The sequence below is a fragment of the Artibeus jamaicensis genome, unplaced genomic scaffold (assembly GCF_021234435.1).
Source record: "Artibeus jamaicensis isolate MK-2021 breed Jamaican fruit bat unplaced genomic scaffold, CSHL_Jam_final contig_3152, whole genome shotgun sequence".
In the NCBI taxonomy this organism is placed as follows: Eukaryota; Metazoa; Chordata; class Mammalia; order Chiroptera; family Phyllostomidae; genus Artibeus; species Artibeus jamaicensis.
The window spans coordinates 2,521,498-2,540,026 of NW_026521729.1; the positions used below are offsets into that span (position 1 = coordinate 2,521,498).

Sequence of the window (18,529 nt, forward strand, 5' to 3'; positions counted from 1 at the left end):
GTCGTGGGGCCCTGGGAGGGGTCCGGGGTGTTGGTGGCGGTGTCTGCAGGGAGCTCACCTGGAGTCTGGCTGAGTGCTAGTGAGATCAGTATGGAGAGAGTGAGGAGAACCGCTAGGGTTATCTGAGCCTAGGGTATTTGTCTAACATCCCTGGTCCTGAGAATCGTAGGTCACGTGTTACCAGCGCAGATGTCCAGATCCCTCCCCTGGAGATTCTATTTTGGCAGCAGAAAACAGGGCCCCCAAATCCGTACTTTTAAAAAGGACCCCAAGTAATTTCGACAACTAGGCACGGGTGGAAAATAGTGACCTATGAAACGGGCTCCTTTTCTAAATGAGCAAATTGCGCCCCAAGGAGGGGTTTTGTCCCAGATCACCAAGCCCCAGTTAGTGCTCGAGTTAATCCAAGAAAAGAGCTCTGAAAGCAGCACGGCACAGTTTCAGTCGGCCGGTTTGCAGCCACCCCGGGACTGGCGGTGCAGGCTGCAGGTCCGCCAGTCCCGTTTTCGTGCCTTTGCACCTTCATTTTCTTTCTTTAAGAGCAGCATGAGGCAGGGGTCCGGAAGTCGGACAGAACCAGGTTCAAATCCTGCCCTTAACTTCTGTCCTGCTGTGCAACCTCAGGCAGGTCGTTTAACTTCTCTGAGCCACTGATATGGGCATTAAATCAGATAATGTACCTACACCTAGGAAGTGTTTAATAAATAATTTCCTACAAAGTGCCACATCCTGGCTCTATTTCCTTATCTATTATAAGTTAATAGCCAGGGTTAACTTATTTAGTTATTTTTAAAAGTCTGTTATTAACTCCAGTTTAAAACTAAGGAATATGAAGAACACGGAATTAGAATGACTTGGTCAAAATCATGCAGATGGGAAGTGAGGGGCAGGGGTGAATTTGAACTCAGGTGGCCTATAGCTCCTCTTTCCTTCAAGCAGGGCCCGGGTCACACTCAGCAGGCCCCTGCTACAAGCAGACACAAATGCTTGGTACGCCCGGTTGAGACTTAAAGGCAGGACAAGAAAGTCACTATAAGCACGCAGGAGGATGGGGCAGAGAGACATGTGCAGAGAGGGGGCCGGAGGCCTCTGGGGAGACAGGACTGTACCCAGGGAACGGAGCAGGGGCTCCAGGACCAGTCTCTGGGAAATAAAGACTGATTCCAGGCCAAACGAACAGCATTGAAATGCGCAAGAGCCGGGAAGTTTCCTTGCATTGTCGCCTGCAATAAAGAAAAATCCAGACTGAACTGGCTGCTTCCATTAGAAGTGATGTAACAAGCTGGCTTTGGCCTAGTTTTCTTCAGCAGGCGGCCCCCTGGCTCTCCCACACCCTTCTCTGAATCTGCATGTGACTTCTACCGCCATCTAGTGGTCAGAATGGCACTGTGCTGGCGTGGAGGGAGGCAAGGTTGGGCCACAGGGACTTACTTGGAAGATGGCTCTGGCCTCCCTCCCTGCTTCCAAAGATAGAGCCCTTTATCTTAGTAGGGAGTTTTATTCTGTTCAAAGTATGCCCATACGTTTTACCTCATTATATCTTCTCACTGATCCAGGGAGGTTACCTCAGTTTAATGGGTGAGGCAACAAGTCCCTGCAGGGGAGGGGTCTTGCTTAAGGCTGCATTGTCAGGTATTAATGGAATTGGGACTAGGACCCAAGTCTTCACAATTTCTGGCCCAGAAGTGACACACAGAGGCACTGTCGGGTCCTTTTAAGTCTCCTTGGACAAGGAAATGGAAGAGGACTCATCCTGGAGGTCTTGGGCACTTCTCTACGTTGAACAAGGGTCCTTTCCAGCTCAGTCACAGGTGAGATTTTCCCCTGGAATGAGAACCCCGGGCGGAATACCTGGGTCGGTGGTGTTCACAGGGGGCTTTCAGAAGAAGATGGGTACCACCCGTTCAGCTCCAAACACTGGTGTGGGGCAGCTGCTTACAACTTACCCCGCTCAGGTGTTTGGTATGAAAGATGGAGAAACCAAGGTTCAGAGAGGGGGTGACGGGGCTGACATCACGCAGTGGCAGAGCCACGGTTAAAGACCTTCCTCTCCAGCTGGTCTTTCTGCTTTACACACGCTGATGTAATAGCTGGTGCGTGGGGGCTGCGCTATTTCAGGCAGATACAACTATTTTAGCCCCGAGTGAAAACCAGACTCGAGTGTCCTGCCAGGCAAACCACACAGGGAGCAAAGGATGAGAGGAGCCCCTGGACAAGTGTGTTTGTTTTGGCATCGGTCACATCAGCAATTCTCAAACTGTGCAAATGAACTTGGGTATGTAGAAGGGGTAAGAGGGGTGAGGAACGGGGAGGCCAACAGTCATTGCAGCCCCTCGGGGGTCTGCAGTGCCCGAGGGGGAGGGGGAATGGAGATGGGAAGCCCAGGCGTTGTGTAAGGAGCACGGGCCATGGGGTCCGGACACCCAGGCTCTGGCCCTGGCCCTGGCACCTGCTGGACGGCCTCGGGAGGGACTCCCTCCCTCCGATCCTCTGCCAGTGTCCTCATTCGTAAGATAAGCTAATAGAAGATTAGACAGAAGGAATAGGGGAATGGGTGTGAAAAGGTTTTGTAGAACTTCAATGGCTGTATCCATAAAGGTTTTTTTCTTTTTACTCAGTGAGGTACAATTTATATACAGTAGAAATGCACAACTCTTAAAGGTTCAGTTGTATGAGTTCAGACCATTGTAATCCCCTGTGAAATCAACTCCTCAACACAAGACACAAAGCACTTCCATCCCTGCAGAGAGTTCTCTTGGGCTCGTGACTAGTGACCCTTTTCCTCAGGCATCTACTGTTCTGCTTTCTATCATCTTAGCTTAGTGTTGCCTGTTCTAGAACTTCATGTGGATGAAATCGCAGTATGTTTTCCTTCGTGCCTGACTTCTTTCGCCCACCATGATGTTTCTGGGTTCACCCAGGTGTCCTTTGCTGCTGAACAGCCTTCCAGTGTAGGGACATGCCAGTGTTTATTTTCCCGTTGAAAGCCTTTGAGTTATTTCTGGTTCGGGCTATTATGGTTAAGACTACTATTGAACATTGTCGTTCACGTTTTAAGTGCACATATGTGTACATTGAAATGGGAGTGGAATGTTGGAGCATATATAAATGCAGGTTTAACTTGGCCCCAAACTGCCAAAAGATCCACCAAGAATGGCCGCAGCATTTTACATTCCAACAGCACTTCGCGATGGCCCCCGAGGGTTCCCCGGCTCAGCGCCCAGCGCTGTGCGTCTTTTTCAGTACAGCCATCTGACCCGTGTCCACGTCTCATTCTTGATCTGGAAGGGAAGCATTTAGACCTTCACCATGGAGTGCGTATAATATTTCCTGTTGGACTTTTTTTTCACAGATGATCTTTGTCAGGTTGAATTTTGTCAAGTGCTTTGTCAGCTAATATGATCATGCGTGTTGCCCATTAAAGTTTTAATGGGGTAATTACATTGGTTGATTTTCTAATATTGAACCTGCCTTTTTATTTCTATGGTAAAATCTCACATGATTGTGTGTTTTATTTTTTTATGTATATTGCCGGATTTGGTTGCTATTATTTTTTGAGGAATTGGGTTTCTGTATTGATGCAGGATTTTAGTCTGTAGTTTTTTGTTACCATCTTTGTATATATTTTTGGTACCAGGATAATGCTGGTACCAAATGAATGAGTGGGGATGTGCTTCCTATATTTTAATGTTCTGGAAGAGGTTATGTAGAATTAGAGTTATTTCTTTTTAAATATTTTGTAGAATATGCCAGTGAAACCACTGGGCCCAGGCATTTCATTCTGGGAAGATTATTCACTACAGATTCAATTTCTCTAATATTTATAGGACTATGTAGGTTATCTGTTTCATTTCGAGTGAGTTTTGGCTGTGGTTTTTTTTTGGGAATCAGTTGTTGAACTTATATTAATGTGTTTTTAGTATTTATCATGCTTTTAACAACTGCAGGGTCTGTAGTGATAGCCCCTCTTTCATTCCTAATATTAATAATTTGTGTCTTTTTTGGTCAGTCTTTCTAGATACATTTCAATTTTATCAATCGTTTAAGGAAAAGAGATCATAGAGAATATTAATTTTCTATTTCAGTTTCCTGGAGTCTGTTTTTCCTCTACTATTGTTTCTTTCTTCGGGTTGCTTTGGTTTTATTTTGATCTCCGTCTTCTAGTTTCTTGTGTTAGAAATTCAGACTATTGGTTTGAGACCCCTCCCCTTTTCGAGAGTAAGCATTTACTACCATAAACTTCTCTCTAAGCACAGTTTCAAATGCATCCCTCCAAGGCTATTATGCTGTATTTTCATTCAAGTCAAATATTTTCTACTTTTCCTTGAGACTTTTTTTTGACTCATGTATTACTGGGAAGTGTGTTATTTAATGTGCTGGTGTTGGAGATTTTCTCTTTCTCTTTGTGATTTTTAGTATAATTATAGGTTGAGAACGTATTTTGTGTTATTTCAATTATTTCAAATTTGTTACAGTTTGTTTTATGACCCAGGATGTGGCCTGTCTTGCTAAGTGTTTAATGTGTACTTGAAGAGATTGTATATGTTGCTTTTCTTTGGGGACAGTAGGGGATCTGTGACGGTCAGTCCTATCTGATTTGTTGTCGCTAGTGTTCAGTTAGTTCATCTGGACCTGAGAGTCGGGAGTGCCCCTTCCTAGTCCTACCCAGAACGGGCGAGCACTCCCGGAGCCCTCTGCTCAAGCGAGTGGCCACACCGAGCTCTCAGCCCTGTCCTGTTCAGACCCAGGGATACCAGAGGGGAAAGGCCATTACGGCTGGCTCAGACGTACTTCAGAGGCTGGTCTTTTTCTCCTTCTGCCTGTTGTGACTCACTTCACAAAGTGCTTAGCATGCTCCGTGTACTCCGTCCAGTTCTACAGTCGGCTTTTCTTTGGGGAACCACCCCCTCCCCTTTTCAGTTCACTAGCTGAGAATGGGGTGGCTTTCCCTCCCAGTTGCATGTGCCCTATTCTGCCCAGTTTGTGTATTTTACCCTGAGGCTGCAGTGATTGGTTTAGGAATGGGCCCGTGACTCAAATTATACAACAGGAGTCATTTCTGAGACTTCTGTGGTAACCAATGGAAACCAGAATTTCTTTCTGCTAGAGTTAATGACTAGGATAGAATCTTGCCAAGCTTGAGAAGGGTTTGCCTGAGTGTGAAAGGGTCCATTGAGGAAAGTGAGCCGGAGAGGGAGAGAGACAAACTCCCAATGCTTTTGCTCAAGCACCTAGATCCAGCCTTTCCTGAAACTAGCAGGAATCCCTGGCATTCTAGACTTTTCAGGTGCATGAGAAAAAAAAAGTCACTTTCTCTGCATTAACCACCATCAGCTGGTGTTTCTGTGACTTACTACTGAAAGAATTATAAAACATATCTAAGTTTCCTTTCAAATCTCTTAATTTCCTCAGTTAAGATTCTTGAGACCCATTGTCCCTGTAAGCCCTGGGGGGGAGCACCTTTCCTTGAGACAGCCAATGCAGATTTCATAACTGTCCAAACAGAACGGTTGTCCTTAGAGACTCAGCATGAAAACTGGCTGGAGAAGCCCAGAGCCCGAGAGCGTGTGTGCAAGTCAGCATCTGTCGGCAAGATTAATGTGGAAGGCGGGCTGTGGGCCAGGGTTTATTTTTAATAATCAGAAGCCCATCTTACTTTCGAGATGGGCTGCAGCTTCCTGTGACGACAAGAGAGAGATGTGTCACCCCTCTTCTCCCTCACCCCACGGAATCTCAATTTCTGGGAATTTGGAGATGACATAGTGAATTTACCCTGGGGCTCCATATTCAGGAAGGAAAAAAAAAATGACTGAGGGTGGAAAAAAGACCGACTTTCTAAAGATGGGAAAGGAACATTATCTGTGTCTCTGCGGTGTTTTGTTATGTTTGCTAAGATTCATCAGGCTCTCCAACCACGAGGAAGGTAACATTTGCAGATCAGTGAGGCATAGGCCCAGCGTGGGGGTCAGGGTTGTGGAGCCTTCGAACCAGAGAGACCATGAGCCTATAGCCAAGATTTTCCTGATGGAGAGAAGGAGGGCCCTGGAGGGAAAGGACCGTGCCCAAGGTCACTCGGAGAATCATGCTCCAGTGCAGGTTTCCGTGTCTGTGTCCCAAAGCCTCCCCTTCTCAGCCCCCACAACACAGACATCATTTGTAGCTTTTGCGCATCTCCAGGAGTACACCTTCAAGGGGGGCGTGGTTCTACGGTACGGCCCTCTAAGGATATGTCAGCTTGGCTTGGCTACCTTCCACCTGTTCTATCACTGATCCAGCTGCCAGTTCCCATGGGGGTCCGTGTAGCACAGTTGACTTTGATCAGGCAAAGTCTGAGGTGCAGACAGTGCAACCAGAAGCGTGTGACTTGCTTTGGCCAGTGGAATGTGAGTGGAAGTGATGTGCGTCACTTCATGATGGGGGCCTTCAAGTAAGCCTGTCTCATCTACCAGGGGTTTATTGAGCACCTATTCTGTGCCGTGCTCTGTCTTGGGAAGGCCCTGGGGAACACAGACCACAGGAGCTCCCAGCCCAGTAGGTGGGCAGGTACAGAAGCGGTTGCCACACTGGGTGCTCAGGACGGGCCAATGCTATGTTCCAGGTGGGACGGATCAGCACAGGGAATGGTCCTCTGTGCGTGTGTTTGCAGGGGTGGGGCGGTGGTTACGGGTCACAGAAGTCTTTACTGAAAAACACAGGCCCTGGGCTGGATCTTGAAGAACATGCCAGGTTCTCCAGGTAGGCAAGGCCCGTGGGGAGTTCCAGCGAGGGGACTGCCCTCTCCACTCTCTTCTCTTTGGCATTCCGCTTATTCTGCCCTTCTTGATATCACCCACGTGTCTGCCAGGTCTCATACAGCCCATTTGCTACTGTAATTAACCTCCTCATGCCTGTTTCCTCATCTGTAAAGTGGGTATAATAACAATGCTCCCTCATTAGTATCATTCCGAGGACTCAATTGTTTAATCTATATGAACAGGTGTGAAGAATATGAGAGAATGTCTAGTGCATGGTAGGCACTCAGGAAATGGTAAAGTACCGCACTTTATGTGTAATACATGCTCCAAAAACGTTTCTTTTATGAACGTGCTCCTTAACTTCAGGTAACTCCTCCTTTGAAGTAAGAATTTCTTTCTGGCCATGGGGAGCCTCTGGCAGTCTCAGGCCTTCCCTCAAAGGGCTTTGCTCCCTTGCATTAGCCAGTTGTCTGGCCTCTTTGGGTCACTCAGTGATCAGCTGGGCCTGAAGGAGCTCCTACTACTCAAAGTCAAAGAGACATAAAAGAAGCTATCTCAGGCCTCGCTCTAAGGCTTGGAGACTAGCTGGAGAAACACGAGGAATGCTTGGATGCAACCATAAAGAGACCCCATTTCCAGCTTGTAGGCACTTCCATGTGAGGCCATCACCATTGCCAGCAAGGTGGGCTTAAGAGAATGCTCTGACTTGGCGAAGAGGTTCCAGCGGGTTGTCACGTGGGTGGTCACGTGGGTGGTCACATGGGTTCTCCAGGAAGCACCCCAGACGAGCACAGTCTGGAAGGGAAGGTGTGGGCCTGCAGGGCTCAGAGACGGCAAAGTGAACTCCAGGTCTGTCCTTTCTCCTTCTCTCCATCAATCCTTCAAGGCATGTAAGGTAGATGTTTAAGTATCACAGGAAGTCAGAAATAACGGGGCAGTTTCTGGGGACCCTGGGAAGACCGGGGATGACAGAGGCCTCAAGGACGTGTTGAAGTGCCCTGTCAGAGAACCCTGAGTGAAGCCAGGAGGCAGGGCCTGAAAGCAGGGCCTCGCCTCTTCTCCTCCTCGGCGACTGGGAAGGACTCATCTGCACATTGGAATTTTGGCCACAAAGGCAATTTCAGCTTTTGTGTGTCATCTCTCTGAGTCAATGTTTTTTTATGTTGATTCCTGGGTATTGACTTCTATTCCTGATAACTTCATGATGAGAGCATTGGCAGGCACACTTGTCTATATTTTGCACGGTCCCAGGTCCCAGGAGGACTAGGCGGAGTGTGCGTGGAGGGAGGATATACAAAAAAAAAATTTTTTTTTTAAAGAAAAAGCACTAATCAGTGAAACTGAGTCCCAGGAGAGTTCATGGAAAGATGCGCAGACAAAGCAGTTACACACAGACATCTACCCAGAGGGAACCTGAGCTGACCTGACCTAAACGAAGAAGGCGTAGAATCCAGAGCTGGGAGAGTGAGCCGGAGGACTTCTAGGAAGGGGTGGTTCTTGACTAGGCCTTGACAGACGGCTGGACTTTGATGTATGGAAGGGATGGTATTTCAAGATGGAGAACATAATTTCTGAAGCAAAATGGTAGTAAATAAATACTCAGTGAGGACTGCTGGGGGTCAATCACTGTGCTTGTCCCTTTCCACGTGAAAAGTGAAATACATTTCTGAGTCTGGCTCGTGGATCACTATTGCACCAACATAAAATTAACAAACGTTTATTGAGCACCTACTATGGGCAAGCGTTTTCCCCATCTCATATGTTGACACATTTCACATATTCGTTTATTTAATCAACAAATATTTACTAAATGTCTACTAAATACTTGGGATGCTCATATCCCTCTTAAAGTTCACCTTTTAGTGAGGGGAGGCAGAGAAATAAACAATAGATACAACGATGGTAATTGTAAAATTACACTTACCCAGTACATTAGGTGATAAACGCCGTAGAGGATGTGAGTGTAGTAAGGGAGTACACTGAGGTCAGGGCTGGGTCGCAATTTTAAATAGGACAGTCAGAGAGTCCTCACTATGAAGGTAAAATCTGAGCAAAGAATTGAGAGAGAGGTGAAGGAGGGAGCCATGCCGATATCCCGCAAAAAACAGACCAAGCAGGGGCCTAGCAAGTGCCAAGGTCCTGAGGTGAGAAGGTGTCAGTGCATCTGGGGAACAGCAAGGAGGCTGGTGTGGCCGGCTACGGGCGAGTGAGGGGAGGTGTCGAGGTGGTGAGGCCCAGGGTGAAGAAGGGGAGGCCAGAGGGTGTAGGGCTTTGTAGGCCACAGTAAAGAAGCTGGCTTAATGCGGAGACAGGAGTCCTGTGGAGCTTCCGGCAGAATGGCTGACCTGGGTTTACAGCGGAACAGCCTCACCCGCTGCTGCACCGCAGTGGCCGAGGTGAGAGCTGCTGGTGGCTGGGGCTGGGCTGGTAGTGGCGGAGGCGAAGGAAGTGGTCAGATTCTGGGGATATGTCTGTGAATATGTCACGTTGGAAATAAATATATATAATTATATATTATATATCACCTATTGTAGCTATTGGGTTGGCCAAAAAATTTGTCTAGTTTTTTCCATGAAATAAAAGGCGCATTTTCCATTTTCACCGGTGACCTTATGGATTTGGATATTCTGAGTATGTCGGCTATCTCCCCCTATTGGCTTCTAGCGGGTAGAGGCCAGGGTGCTGCTAAACATCTCCCAATGTGTCAGACAGCCCCACGGCAGAGAGTTATTTGGCCAAAATGTCGATAGTACCAAGAAACTTCACAAAGCACTTTTCACACTTTTGATCTGCCACAGCACCTTCTCCATACACTACACAAATCCTTTTTTAAGTTTCAGTTTCATTTTTACCTTTCTTGAAGTAATACAGCATAATACACTGGAAATGTTGCTTAGTTTCTTTAATCTTCAATATTAAAATGGCTACACAAAAATTCACCATTTTTGATGAGTTTAAAAAAATACACACTGATATGACAGCTGTTACAACTAACAAAATTATTTCTAATGAAGTTAAAGACAAGTAAGTACTACTAGAGCCCTCATACAGAAAACACTAAATTAAATGTTTGGCCAACCCAGTATATAAACAGCTTCATTGAGATATAATTCACATACCATATAGTTCACCCATTTAAAGTATACAATTCAAGAGAGATGCCAAGGTGTTTGAACCAGGCAACTAGCGCCATGGAATTGCCACCTGTCACGATGGAGGAAGAGAGCAGGTGCATGAGAGGGGAAGGGAAATAGTTTGGTTTTGGATATGTTAAATCTACACCCAATGGCCAATGCCAGAAACGTGGCAATTATCCCAGACTCTTCCCATTCCCTTACCATCCCCCCTAAACCCTGCATCTGATCCATCCAGTAATCAGATCACTTCTGTCTCTGAAATATGTCTTGAATAAGCTCATTTCAGTGGCAGGCTAAGAGCTCACCAGATACTCCATTGTCCTCCCCTGCATTTCCCATCATCCTTTGCAGTCTGGTTGGAGTCACGTGACTGGTTCTGGCCAACGAAGCTGCTGCTGGGGCTGATGAGGGTGGGTGCTGGGACCACAGTTGGGTTGGACTGAACTGGGTGAGGAAAGTGAGACACTTGCCATGGGTGCAAAATTTAAGGGCCAAAAATCAGTAATTCCAGTAAATGGTATTTTAATGCAACATTTAAAAATTTTTTAAGTAATGCCAAAGAATTTTAATAGAAATGCAGCCCTGCACTTGCATGACCTAGCCTCATTCACCTCACCCCAACTCCATCCTGTTGGAGGCTGTGTTTATATACATTTTGATATCTTGCTCATCATAGACTTTTTTGGCATTAATTTCAATTTAAAAAAAATATTGCATCAAACTATTACTTATGTTGATTGCCGAGAACTTTTGGCTCCTACATACATTTTGTGCCTCATTCTCCTTACCCTAGTCCCTGCCCTGGTTTTGAGGTGATGGGCAGGCTTGTGGGGAGTGGGGACCTGGGGGCCAGTGTGGGAGTGTGGGTGGGGGATGCATGTGAGAGATGTAGTCAGATAGTATGAATGTGGATGGGAGGAGATGTGCAGGCGAGCCTGCTGCTCGCTCCCCCTTCAGGATATTCTGAGGAGGGGGCAAGAGGGGGTGCCGTCAGCAGCCCATCTGCATCGTGTGCCTGCCTGCCAGGCTTGTGAGCCAAGAGCCCACTTTCCTCAGCCAGGCTGCTGGGGGACCATTTTCCCAGGAAGTGGGAAGTACCTTATGGTCGGACTAGGCCTTGCCTCGGGGCTGATCTGAGGCGGTCCCCAGAAGCTGATGGAGCCCTGTCTGTTCCCTTCCAGTGGCCACTCTGACCCACTGTCCTCATTTACAGCCCATGTGATTGCTAGACCTGCCTGTGGCTTCTCTCACGTGGTCTGTGGGGAGCCCACCAGCCACAGGCCCCGAGACACTGCAGAATCGTGGACCTGACTGTGTCACTAAAGTCTCGTATTGTGCCCAGACCTTGAACATTCTCTGTGGTCCTGCAGGCTGTGACTGAAGGGCAGACCCTGGCCATCCATTTAGGGCCCTGAGCACATGCTAGAAGGCCATTCCATGATGCAAGGTCTAAGTCAAGTGTGCCTCTAAGTCTCAAGGACATGGGCAGGATTCTCTACTGTCAGGTCCGGTGCATGTTGTCTCAGGCTCTGAGTAAAATAAAAGGGGAAAAGGGGACCAGGGAAAAGCGCTGGCCCAGAAGTCAGCAGACGCAGGTTCTAGTCCTGGCTGCTGGGCTACCTACCTACTGTGCCTCTCCAGGCCTCAGTTTCCCTGTGTGTCATATCAGGAAATTAGGCTGAAGGGTCCCTGGTGTTTCTGATACCTGAGTATATACTAGGTGTTGGGTATTGTGGGGGTGGGCAGCTCAAGAGGAGAAGAATTAGTGGCTCTGTTTTTGAGGCAGAATCATTAAGCTGGTGTATCAGCTATTGTCACAACAATGCTGTTTGACAAATCGGACTGCACCCAGTCTCAGTGCCTTAACACAGCAGTCATGTATCCTCGTACTCGAGGTCTGCGGCCAGCTGCCGCTCGGCGGGGCTGGGCTGGCCCAGGCTGGCTCCCAGGCCCCAGGCTGCAGTTTGTAAACGGGGTCAGTTCACACAACAGGATGTGTGCTCTGCTCCATGGTCCCCACGGCACAAGACAGTCAGCCCAACGGGGACAGCAAGTGTCCAGCCACTTCTCCTCTTCTAGCACCTACTGGCCAAACAAGTCACCAACCCCTAAGTCAGGAGTGGGGGAGTTTACTCCACCCACCGTGAAAGTGTGGCGAAGGTGTGGCCGGTAATACTGCTGCTACAGGAGAGAGAAGAATCGGGGCCAGTGGCTCAGCCTGGCTCAGCTGGGGAAGACGAGAGGAACCCAGGGGATGTGAAAGGTGCCACGTGTCAGGGTGTGGCCAGTCCACCTCCACCTGCTCCTTAACCGAGTCTGAAATCTGCCCCAAGGCACTGGCATCATTAGCCAACTCAGGCTTCAAGAACACCCAGGCCAGGTATGCGGTGACGGGGGTACCTGGAGTCTTTCTCATTGGTGAGAGCGCTAGGAGGGACTCAGCGGCTGCCATTAAGCAGCTCTGTTTTTTTCTAAATCTGATGTCTGCTCACCAGCCTGAGTGTCAACTTGTGGAGGCCATCCTACCATGCTTCATTCCTTTGGCAGCCTTTGTATCACTGTGCAGAGCCTGGGTGGGAAGCAAAGGGAAGTACAAAGCTGAGCCTTCATAAGAGACCAGGTCCTTATCCCCCATCGGAGTCCCTTGATACAGCCGTGCCTGAACCAGAACTTCTCAGGGGCAGGAATCAATCAATTCCTTTTTTGTCTTAAACCAACATTTGAACTGGGTTTTCTGCCACCAGGGCCAAAGTGGTCTGTGCTTAATATAAGAGCTCACCTACCCAGGACTCCATGTGGGAAGGAGGGCAGCAGGTACCTCCCAGCCTCTGTGTGGTACGAAGTCTGCTCTTCAAAGTGTGGTTGGTGGGGGGCGGGGGGAGGCTTGTTAGAGATGCAGAATCTTAGGCCTCTCCCCAGATTAGCAAAATCCAAATCTCCATTTTGATACATTTTAACTAGTGCCCCAGGGCATTCTATGCACATTAAAATCTGAAAGGCCTTTCTGAGGAGCAGGGCAAGCCCCTCTTCCTCACTTGCTGGGACCGGGTACAGTTTAGCAGTTGACTAGAGTTGGGCACCAGGGTTTTTAAATGATGGTTTTGCTACTTATGATTCCAGGGGCAAAGAACAGGTGTGTTTTTAAATATCTCTGCATCTCAGTTTTGTCTTCTGGAGAATGGGGATAGTACCGATCACTTCGTCTCAGGCCTTTGAAAGGACCCGTGTAATTAAGTCGTGGGAAGTGCCCGGCACACTCGGGGGGCGGGGGGAGGCAGAGCTCACGTGATTGTTGGCACAGCTCTGCAGCGTGGCAGCTTTGCATTCCCCCCACCTAATAACTTCTGACGGGTCAGACCACGCAGCAGGCAGAAAACGTTCTTAGAGTGTGTGAACTGATGAAAAAGTAGTGATTTTTCTAAATCGTCTAAGAAAATCATCCACAGGGGTTGTTTCATTTGTAGTTAGTAGTTGTTTGATTTTGACCTGTACCTTTGGGCCAGGGTAGGAGCCAGGTAAAGAGGAGAGGTCACCAGGAGGGGGCCGTGCTCTGAGCTAAGAGTCCAAGGGCAAAAGGGCTGTGCCTTCTAGGGAGGAGAGAAGCTGAGCATCTGGGCAGGCTGTTCTGCTGAGGACGGACCCCAGCGAGGCCTGGTGGTGGGTGAAGACTCTAGGTTTCACCCAGCGGGCCCCTGCGATAAAACCAATCATGGTGGCACTGGCTTCTCTGCGGCCCTTGGCCCTGCTGGATTATGACACTGATTCTCCGACAGTGTGACTTCTGTGTCACACAAACCTCAGAAGAGCTCCCAATGGCCTTGACGCCTGACACAGCCCAGCCCTACTGCAAGGGACACAGGGTGTCGTTGCCTGGATGCTGGCGAAGGCCACAGAGGCGGGGAGGCCTGCTGTCTAAAGTAACTCGGGAGGCCTGGTCCATGGCCTGGGGCCTTCTGTCACTGATTCTGTGTGTGGCCGAGGCAGGAGAGGGGTAGGAAGGGCTTCTGGCAGGGCACTGCCAAGGCTCCAGAAGGAAATCTGCCCCGTGGTCTTGGAGAGGGCGCACGGACCCTCTGCTCAAAGGGGTCCCGGGCGTCCTTGGCTGCACTCTGGGGAGCTGCCCCAGGGGAGCTGCCGACCTTGGCTTTTGATATCTGTAGTGGTTGGGAAGTAGGAAGGTATGAAAGTTTCTTAAGTACTATTAATGTTCATGATCAATCTCTGAGGTGCCTGTGGTTTACGAATGAAGCTGAGATTGGGAGGCTGAGAAACTCCGAGCTGCAGCTTCAGGCAGGAAGAGATGTCACAACGAGATAAATAGAACGGACCAGAGGTCAGACCAGAGGTCAGGCGGGACCAGGGTCCAGTCCCCCTCTTACCACTATCTCTTTCGTTGCCAACTGTCTGAGATCATGAGCAAATCACGTCACCTCTCTGTATGTTCATCCAGAAAGCAGGGATAAATACACGCTCTTGGCAGGACTGATGTTGAAATTATCCATGGTGGTGCAGTTAAAGCAGATGGTGCAGTAGATGGGACACAGTCAGGAGGTAAAGGTGGATGACCATGGTCTAGAGGGACTGACACATGGACAGGGTGGTGAAATCAGGGAAGGCCTCTCTGAGGAGGTGGCACTTCAACTGAGATAAGGGTAGACATTCATGTTTAGGAATCATTAACATATAACGGTATTTAAAGCCGTGGAACTAGATAATATTATTTAAGTAGAAACAGGAGCCAGAGAAGGGCGGATATCTGAGGAGTGAGCCTTGGGCCTTTCCGGCACTCATCCCTGGGCGAAGGAGAGACTCGGCAGTGCGAGTGGACACGAGGTGGCTAAGGTGGAAAGAGGAAAGGCAGTAAGTAGGGTGTGGTGCTGTGAGTCAAGAGAAGGTCATGTGTCAGGAAGCAGGAGGGAGGGCTTTGTGCTGCTGGAAGGTCATCAAGGTAAAGACGGAGAAGCACCCATTAGCTGTGACCATGGGCAGTTGGTTGGTGGCCTGCACAAGAATGGAGTGGAAGCCAGCTGGAGAAGGCCGAGGAGCGTGGGGAGGGAGGCGGTTTGTCCTTCTGACTGTGTAGCATGAGGCGTGCCCAAAGAAACCGGGACTTGCCCTCTCACTCCCGGTATAACAGTGTGTGTTTGCTTTCCTGTGAGATTCTTGGCCTTGGGAGATGGCAGGCTGGAGAAGAAGACAGAGGTTGGGCAGAAGGAAGCATGACTTTTGGGAACTGAGTACAGCTGGAGAAAGTTTGGTGGCAGAGCCAGGGAACTCAAGAGGTTCGTTAGTTAAAGTGGTTTCTTTGTGTGGCCTGAGCTATAAATCTGTCCTTCAGTCATTCAACAAACACTTGCTGTGTGTACGGTGTGTAGAGCAGCAAACATTGCTCTGCCAGACAAGGGTGATCTGTCATTAGGTGAGACATCCCCCCAAAGGGAGAGGATTCAAGGTCTAGAGGAAGACAGGTATTTAAACATGACAGGACCTTGAAGGGAGTCAAGTATAACAAAGGTATGTCCTGTGCTCTAGAAAGTGAGGGAAGGAAGGCCTGAGCTTGTCTGGGAGATGGGGTAGAATCTGGCGAATGAAGACTTCTTGGAGGAGGTGGCCTGAGGCAGAGGCCTAAAGACTGAGTGGCCGGCACCGTATTGGAAAGATCACTCGGGGCCTTTCTCTCCCTCCCCTCCAGCCCCACCTGTTCTCCCTCCTTTCCCAACTCCTTCTCCTCCTCTCCCTTCTCCCCTTCTCCTACGCTCTCTCCTCCACCCTTGGCCCACGAAGAAAGGCCTTCTGTGGCCTCCCTTCCAGCTGATGAATTATGCATGCTCTTCAGCGGTGTGCCTGGCATCCAATTAGGGCTGCGGCCAGGTTGATAACATAGATTAAAATGTAATTCATTGAGGCTGACATTTAAGCCCCAGTGTGAATGGCAGGGAAGAGAAGCAACCCTCTCCCAGACCTTGTGTGTGGGGCTCCCTCTCAGCTACCTGCACTTGTTTGAGTGACGCGGGCCAGCAGGCTGGGCCTTCTGATGCACCAGGGTGGGATGGGGGTGGGGTGGGGCTGGGGAAAGGCCAGGGAAGGCTTTGGCCAAAGCAGCTTTGTTTTTTTAAAGCTGGGAATGATTTGAGGTTTACACAAGAGTTCTGACAATATGGGGACAGAGAGTTCCCATATACCCTTCACTGAGCTGTCCCTGATGTTAACATCTTACGTAACCACGGCACAATGGTCAAAACGAAGAAATTAGCATGGGTACAATACCATTAACTAGACCACTGATGTTTTCCGGGTTTCATTCAGTTTCCCACTAATGTCTCTTTGCTGTTCCAGGATGTAGTCCAGGATCTCACACTGCAAAGCAGGCTCTTGAGATCACGCCTCTGCACAGACAGCCTCCGCTCCCCGCGCCCCATGACAGTGGTTCTCAAACTTCTGAGAATTAGGTGGGTTTTTTTTTGTTTGTTTGTTTAAGGGGCACATCCTTCCCTAGACATTCTACTCCTGTAAGTCTCGGGGAGAGTCCTGGCATCTGTAAGGCTAACAGGCACCCTGGGCAGCAGAGACCTGCTGCCCTGACCCGCGCCCCAAGCAAAGTTGGGTTGGTTCCTATTTCCCTTGGCAAGTCCGTTGTCAACTTGCAGAGTTCCTGGCTTGGCCTTAAGACAGAGCAGGGCCGCCCCGTCCATCACCTATTAACCAGACCCTGGCAGAGAGGAGGCCTGCGCTAACAAGCTGGCCAGGGCAGAGCCCCAGAGAAGCCCTGTCGGGAGAGGAGACAGAAAGCATTCACCCGCCAGTCACAGATAGATACATTTTCTCATTTAATCCACAAAATGACCCCTATGAGTAAATGCTATCTTCCCCATTTTAGAGATGAAGAGCAATGTGAAGAGTAGGGTTGCCAGATTTAGCAAATAAAAATACAGGAGGCACAGCTAAATTTGAACCTCAGAAAATACTGGGGACATACTTATATTTTAAAAACTTGCATTCATCTGAAATTTAAATTTAACTGGGACTCCTGTATTTTATCTTGCAACCCTAATTAAGTGACATCCTTCGGCTGTGGAGCTGGTAAGTAGGCCTCGACCTGGATTTGGCTCCGATGTCTCTAGCGTGGGGTACCCCGTGTGTGCTTGCCTGCTCAACGCCCACCTCACCTGCCAGACCACAAGAGGTGGGCACCGTGTGTGTTTGTTCCCCTCTGTATCTCCGGCATTGGCACAATATGGCAGCAGATGTTTCATAAATGTTTGTTGAATAAATGAATGGCTAAACACATGCACAAATGGATTCACTTGTACCAAAGAAGCCTGCAAACGGTGGTGATTCACTGGAAAGGCGAAGCTGGTGAGGTGTCATGTGACAAACCTGCCTGTAGAAATGCAAGAAGAGTTAGGGGCTGGAGGCCTCGTGCCCATCCCGGGAACCCCAGCCCCTGCACCCCGAACAAGGACAGAGAGCCAGCTCTTCTCGTCACCTCTCAGGGTCTCTGCTTTCCCCACTGGGAAGTGGGGTTGTGTCCTTCCTAGCTCTAAGCCTCCGTGATTCTACAATTTTTCTTTCTAACCTCACCTTCCTGAGCAGGTTAAAAAATGCAGCCAAATTAAAGGGATTGCTGCCGACTACTAGATATTTACTCCCAAACTTGATATGTCTCCTTTCGCCTGTTCTTCCTCTCTCACCCTCCTCCTTCCTCCACAACAATTTTCTAAGCACCCCCATGGAGTCTTGGCCTTGTATTCCTCTCCTCAAATGCTCCCTTCCACCCTGGCAGACGAAATCAGAAGCCCAGAGAGACCCGGCCCAACACAGCTCCTCACAGGCAAGGAGAGACGTTGGGAGTGCATTGTGTCTTTTAAAATAGACCTGTTGTCGTCGGAATATATTTTTAGCTGTGGGAGAGATTGGCATGCTCTCAGGGCCACCATCTGCCAGAGGCAGTTGCTAAGCAACTGACACTGACGACAGCAAGGGGATGACTTCATGGAGGATCTGGGGACCCTAGTGGCCCTGTCTCACTCCACTGTCTAACGCTTGCATGCCAACAGCCAGGCTCAAGGGAATAAGCTCTCCCCTCCTTCTGGGAGAAGCCAGAGCTGCGTCAGGGCCTGGGAGCTGAGCACAGAGGATGCTGTATAGGTAGCAAGGGCCCCTGAGCCATCACTGCCACCTTGATTGACAGATTTTCCATTTAGAAACTTTAGATGCTACTGTTTAGATGCTACTGTAAGGCTCTGGACTCCTTCTCCTCGGCAGCCCCACAGGCGCTGGCCTGAGCCAGAGAAGGTGCTGCATAGAGGCATTGAGCCCAGGGCAGGCTTCCTGGGTTAGGCCCTGGCTGGTGGCCAGGACCCCTGGCTTCTGGCCTGATTCCGCCTTCAGCTCTCTGGGTGATTTGGGGTAAGTTCCTGACCATCTCTGACTCCCAGTTTTGTCACCTTCAAAGTTAGGGTAGTTGATCAGGTAAAATGCATTTATAGGGCGAAAAAGCAGAATAATCACAGAGTAAAATAATCCATGAGTCAGACCAGGGTCAGGTCCTGGCTTTGCCCCTTACTGCCTGTGTGTGACTTCAGGTAAGATACTGAGTTTCTCTGGGCCTCAGTTTCTGTCTCTCTAAATGGCAGCAATAATGCCCTTATTGTGTTG

The 18,529-nt window shown here is 49.1% G+C and overlaps 1 protein-coding gene across 14 annotated transcripts in view; it reads left to right on the top strand.

Moving 5' to 3' along the window:
- The window catches only part of CES5A (carboxylesterase 5A), a 193,188-nt gene that overhangs the window by 140,371 nt on the left and 34,288 nt on the right, over positions 1-18,529 (top strand). For 10 of the 14 annotated variants that reach the window (XM_037141535.2, XM_053663280.1, XM_053663281.1 and 7 more), the window contains one exon: positions 16,208-16,320. The exons of the other annotated variants lie outside the window; for them this stretch is intronic. The gene's annotated coding sequence lies outside the window, so the exon portion shown is untranslated. The remainder of the gene's footprint in view (positions 1-16,207; positions 16,321-18,529) is intronic. 14 annotated transcript variants of the gene reach the window in all.